Source organism: Trichechus manatus, unplaced genomic scaffold, assembly GCF_000243295.1.
Source record: "Trichechus manatus latirostris isolate Lorelei unplaced genomic scaffold, TriManLat1.0 scaffold00018, whole genome shotgun sequence".
Classification (NCBI taxonomy): Eukaryota; Metazoa; Chordata; class Mammalia; order Sirenia; family Trichechidae; genus Trichechus; species Trichechus manatus.
The window spans coordinates 13,541,221-13,546,989 of NW_004443954.1; positions in this window are offsets into that span (position 1 = coordinate 13,541,221).

Consider the following 5,769-nt stretch of genomic DNA (forward strand, 5'->3'; position numbering starts at 1 on the left):
ATCATATATATGATTATATATGATATATGTATATAAGATAGGAGCCCTGGTGGCACAATGGTTAAAGTGCTTGGCTGCTAACTGAAAGGTTGGCCGTTCAAACCCACCAGCTGCTCTGTGGGAGAGAGATGTGGCAGTCAGCTTCCATAAGGATTACAGCCTTGGAAACTCTACGGGGCAATTTTACTCTGCTCTATAGGGTCGTTATGAGTTGGAATTGACTCGACGGAGTGGGTCTAGTTTTGATTATACATAAAATATATATTTTTGTATATTTATATCATATATATCAAAATGATATATATCGCATACATTATATATATGATTGTATACACGCACACGTATTATTTTCATTTTTTAAGAAAATGTAGGCTGCACTTGTTGTCTGGAAGCGTTAGGGCCTCTTCTTCTCCATAGGGTAGCTGGGTAACCTGTCGTCCTCTCTCCTGATGTTGCCTGGGAAATGCTCTGGCTGCTAAGCAGAGAGCTGAGCCAGGAGAGGCTCAGACTAGATGACGATGGTGATGTCAGAGCACATCCTCACGTCCACACAGTATTAAAAAGTCTCCCGGCTGGTATGCCAGAGCCAAGAATAAATGGTCTAGAATCATCTTTGTTCTGTGAGGGCTGTGGTAACGTTTCTCATTTGCACTGTGGTTTCTGAGCTTCCATATGCAGTTTCCGAACTTACTTCATCTGATCTTTACAGGAGCCTGGCCAGGCAGCAGCATAGACATTATTGCCTCTATTTTACAGAGTGAGGAAACTGAATGTCCCTTTATGCAAATCATGAAGTGACTTGTTTGTGATGTGGTCCATAAATGGCAGAAACAAGACTAGAGCTGATTTTCTGTTTCTTGTTTATGCTTTTCCTACTATATCTTGCTCTACTTCTTCTTCTTCTAATAGTTTAATATATCCTCTCACCAGCAGGATACGGAAGCCCGTTGATCCTGTACTAATTTTTGAGATGATATCTATGCTCCCCTATTTTGAATAACAGGAGTCTGGTGTGTCAATAAACTTCTTTTCTCTTAGGTGTCGTGGTTTAAAAGTCCTATCCTGGTTGGCAGTTGCTCTCAGCCTCATGTCATTTTACATGGTTGACATATGAGCACACCTTTCCTTCTCATTCTCTCCCCAGCCCCCCTTCAGTAAATTGGGTTTGTAATAGAAACACTAACTCAACATTAACTAAAGTGAGACTGTCAAGTGATATGATAAGACTGCTGGGTGATGTTTTACGGTAATAGATTCTCTTTGGGCTTAATTCCCAAGATCACGAGATGGTGTCTCTCCCTTTAAAGGGCACACAGGAATTGTGGAAGTCACAACAAAAGGAAATCTATGGCAAGTTATGTCTCCATTAAATCTTCATTCCCAGCTTGGCTGAAAAAAAAAGTGATCTTTGTTAAAACAAAACATAGACAATATTTTTTAGAAGAGAATCTCTAGGTAAGGAGATGGGGCCTGTAAGATGAATTGTTCCTCCTAGCCAGTTTTACCTTCCCTGGGGGTTGTTTGATGCAGTTAGTGTAGTCACATTCATACAAACCCCTTAGCACTAAAATATTATAAATCTCTTCCTTGGTTTCTCTTACCTGATTTAAGACAGGCAAAATTTTCAAGAGAAAACAAAGAAGAAATCAATACACAAAGAATATGAAGAAATGTAAAGAGTATCAGACTAAGGAGCCTTGTAAAGATTCCTGATCCTGTTTTATTTTATTAACTTCCAGTGCCAAAAAGGGGTCAGTGGTGGTTCAGCTGTAGAATGCTCACCTTCCATGAAGGACACCCAGGTTTAATTCCCAGCCATTGCCTCTCAAGTGCAGCCACTACCCATCTGTCAGTGGAAGTTTGCATGTTGCTATGATGCTGAACAAGTTTCAACAGTGCTTCCAGGCTAAGGCAGACTAGGAAGAAAAGCCTGTTTATCTACATCTGAAAATCAGCCCATGAAAACCCTCTGGATCACACTGGTCTGAGCCCTAACCAATTATGTGGATTGCCCAGGAAGGTGCGGTGTTTCCTTCCATTCTGCATGGGGTCACCATGAGTTGGAGCCGACTTAAGGGCAGCTAATCCTCATGCCAGTCACCATCTTAAAACTCAGCTTTAGCTCTCATTACCTGTGCTCAGTGTTGCAAGTTACAAAACTACAGTTACTTAATCTGAAAAATGGGAGTAATAAGAGCACCTACTTCATTGGATTGTAGGGAGGATTGAATGAAATATTTTTAAGTACTTAGCATAGTGCCTGGCATAGGGTAAGTGCTTATCAAATATTAGTTATAATTATTACCATATATCTTGATAGACAAAACTGGGCTATTGAGAATCCAGTCAGCCTCTGAGATAATGACAAAAAAAAAAAAGAGAATGCAAGATTTTCCACCTCTCTAGGGCCAACCCACTTAGCTTTAACTTCTAAGCAGAGGGACATATTTTTTTCCTGAGTACTCTGATGATGCAATGAATTATCTCACCCATCAAGTGAAGCCCCTTTCTTCTAGAAATGTGGCTAGAGGGGTTCATCTTATCCTTTATACACCTGCCTGCATAATCCCTTAACAAGCCAAAGCCATGGCAACCATGCAGGAAAAAAATTGCACAAATGCAATATTCCAAGGGGTTATTCTCCCAACCTCTACAAGTCAGCAGGCTTTGCATGTCAACTCTTTTTAAAAATGTCTATATTTCCAAACATGTTCTTTATTCATCACATAATATTATGGTATATGGCATGAAGGAACACTTAAAATTCTTGGAAAGATTTTAAGAATAAGATCGGAAGCCTACTGGGTTATTAACTGACAAAATATTTTTGGGAAGAAAGTAACTATTATAAGGTTCAGTCCTATTTGTTATTGGGCCTGTTGGATATTGGCACACATAGCCTTGCACATTTCTATGAGCTTAAATGCTGAAGACCCAAAGACACATTTATAAGAAGTTTACAAACTGCAAGGCCACAACCCTGTCACTGCTCGGTACCTCTCCAAGCTATGGGACTGCTCACTGTCATTCTTGTGTACTTACTGGCAAGCGTTGTTGAGAATTATTTTTCTGGCCTAAAGCTTTTGGACAAATATCATTTCTGAGTGGGAAGCAGGAAGACATTTCAAATTCTCTCATTCGGTTGTTTTTTTTGTGATGTTAAGCAAAGTGCCCTAAGACTTGTGAATTTGGAGAGTGTGCTCAGTGTAATGATTATGTATATATCTGTTCTTGGGCCAAGGAGCATTCTGTTTGCACTCATTAAAGTGTGGGCAGTAAGGGTCAGTGGGCTGTATTGGACAGAGGGCAGATGGATGGGGCTTTCCCGGCTCGCTGTGGCTGCTCCACTGCCCGGCTATTTGGAAACCTTCCAGCTAACTTGGTGACTTCCCCTCCATAAAGATAAGTGTGCATTGACACACTGGTTTCTCAAACTGGAAAAGGATATGGATGCTCGCAGTGGACTTGCATCTGATCTCAGGTGCATCCTGCAGGTGCGTCCCTCTTTATACAGTCCAAGTGGCCCAGATTTTTTCCCAAATTTTCAAAGGCAATCATGACTGCTAAACAGATCCACCTTGAAACGGATCATCTTAGAGGGCTGTTTCCTTCTTTTCCTTATGCAGGTGCTTTACAAAGTAAAACAATCCCTGAGCGACTTTTTCTGTAGACTAGCCAAGAAAGAACTCCATTCAGACAACACCATGGAGACCAAATTCATCTTCACAAACTGTGCTGGTTGAAACGGCTCTCCTGGGGCTTAAACCTGGAGCATGCTCTCCTTACTCAGCTGCTTGTGACAGCCTCTCAAAGGAGCAGGTAATCCGGCAGACATTACTGATGGAGAAAGTAAAATGGATTTAAGAACCAAGACTGTATAACTCTGTGGTCATATGCCTTTCCCTGAAGCAGAGCAAGGAGGTTTAAGGAAGGAGCCCGTGATGTAACAACTTGTTCCACTAGAAGGAGACTGGGAGTCATTTTATGATCCGTGTGGGAATGTGACTTCATTAGAATATCAGAGTGGAATGGGAGGAGCTCAGATGCAATCCTCAATGTGCCACACTGAGCTTCTAAACTGCAGGACTGGAGAAGGGAGCAGGGGGTGGGGATGGGCTGGGGTCTGAAGGCAGTGAGTGATCCAGGTGCCCACGCCTGCCTTGATGTCACCGACGAGAAACCTCCTTCTGGCCAAGGCTGCCCTGCAAGTAATTGCCAGGATGGAGTGCTAAGCAAGCAGTCGCTGTGTCAGAGAATCTGACCTTGGGAAGATAATGAGACAAGGAGAATTCAGAACAGACGAAAGCCAAGAGCACCTACTTTATCTACTGACAGCCGGAGAACACCTTCATGCTCAATCAGTTCCTGCTAATGAGACAAGATGGGGCAAGATGGTAAAACAGCAGTAACAGGCATACTTTTTTTTTTCCCCTCAGCTTAATGATCTATAACTTAGTTACATAAAATTGCCTTTTAGACCAGGCAGCAACATAGGACTGAGCATAAAAATACAAAAGCAACACCTGAATCCTTTTGGCTTTGTTTACTTTGTAAGGTGAGTGATGATGTTGGAGGAAATAATGAAGCCCCTGTATGCTTTGTAGACGCCATTTCCTGATGAAGTGGACAAGTTAGACAGCATTGTAAGATGGTTCTACCACGGCCGGTGCATTCCTTAAATCGTTCTCTTTTATAAATCCTGTCACTAGCTGTTTTCATGTCCAGCAGGAATTTAAACGTGCACCTGACACTTTTAATTAATCAGTGTTTTAGTTTCTCTCTTCCACGTTGCAAGTTATTCCATGACTCCTGGAGATGACACAGCAATTTCCAGAAAGATTTGAATGTCTCTCAACATGGGAGTGTTTTGGTACCTCCTACTTTTATGCAGTGGCAGAAGGGGCACCCAGGTCATGGGAGAAGGGGCTCTGCATTGGATAACTTCCATATGCCGGATATTCTAGGGACTTTATATAACAAGGGACCCTGGTGGCGCAGTGGTTAAGAGCTAAGCTGCTGACCAAAAAGTCAGCAGTTCCAATCTACCAGCGGTTCCTTGGGAAGCCTATGGGGCAGTTCTGCTCTGTCCTACAGGGTCGCTAAGAACTGGAATAGACTTGAAGGCAATGGGTTTGGTTTTTATACATAACAGACCAGAAAACCAGTTGCCTTGAGTTGATTCTGACTCATGGTGACCCCATGTGTGTCATAGCAGAGCTGTGCACCTTAGGGTTTTCAATGGCTGATTTTTTGGAAGTAGATCACCAGGGCTTTTTTCTGAGGCACCTCTGGGTGGACTTGAACTGCCACCTTTTCGGTTAGCAGCGTAACCATTTGCACTATCCAGGCACTCCTACTACACACAGGGCCTGTGGATATAGTGCTTATGAGTGGCAGGAAGCTAAAGGGATGATGTGGGGGAGGAGTGCCACATCCTACACTGGGCTGCTGTGAAAACCAAAAGCTTCAGTTGAGTTACAACCTAAGTTTAGGCAATTTATATTCTTAATAACTAAAGCTTGCAAAGATGATGCTGGAAAAATTATTGATAATATTTTAAAAATTGAGTTATGGAAGAATACCTAGCAGATTAGGAAAATATTTTACTTAATTTTAAATAAAGAGAAAATATATATCCTTGAAAACATGTAAATGAAATTACATTCTATCACCAGCAAAATACTAGAATGAGTTATTAAGCAGGTGAGTTTTGGACCTTTGTAAAAAGAAATGGTAATCTGCAGAAAACCAAAAAAAAGAAAAGCCTTT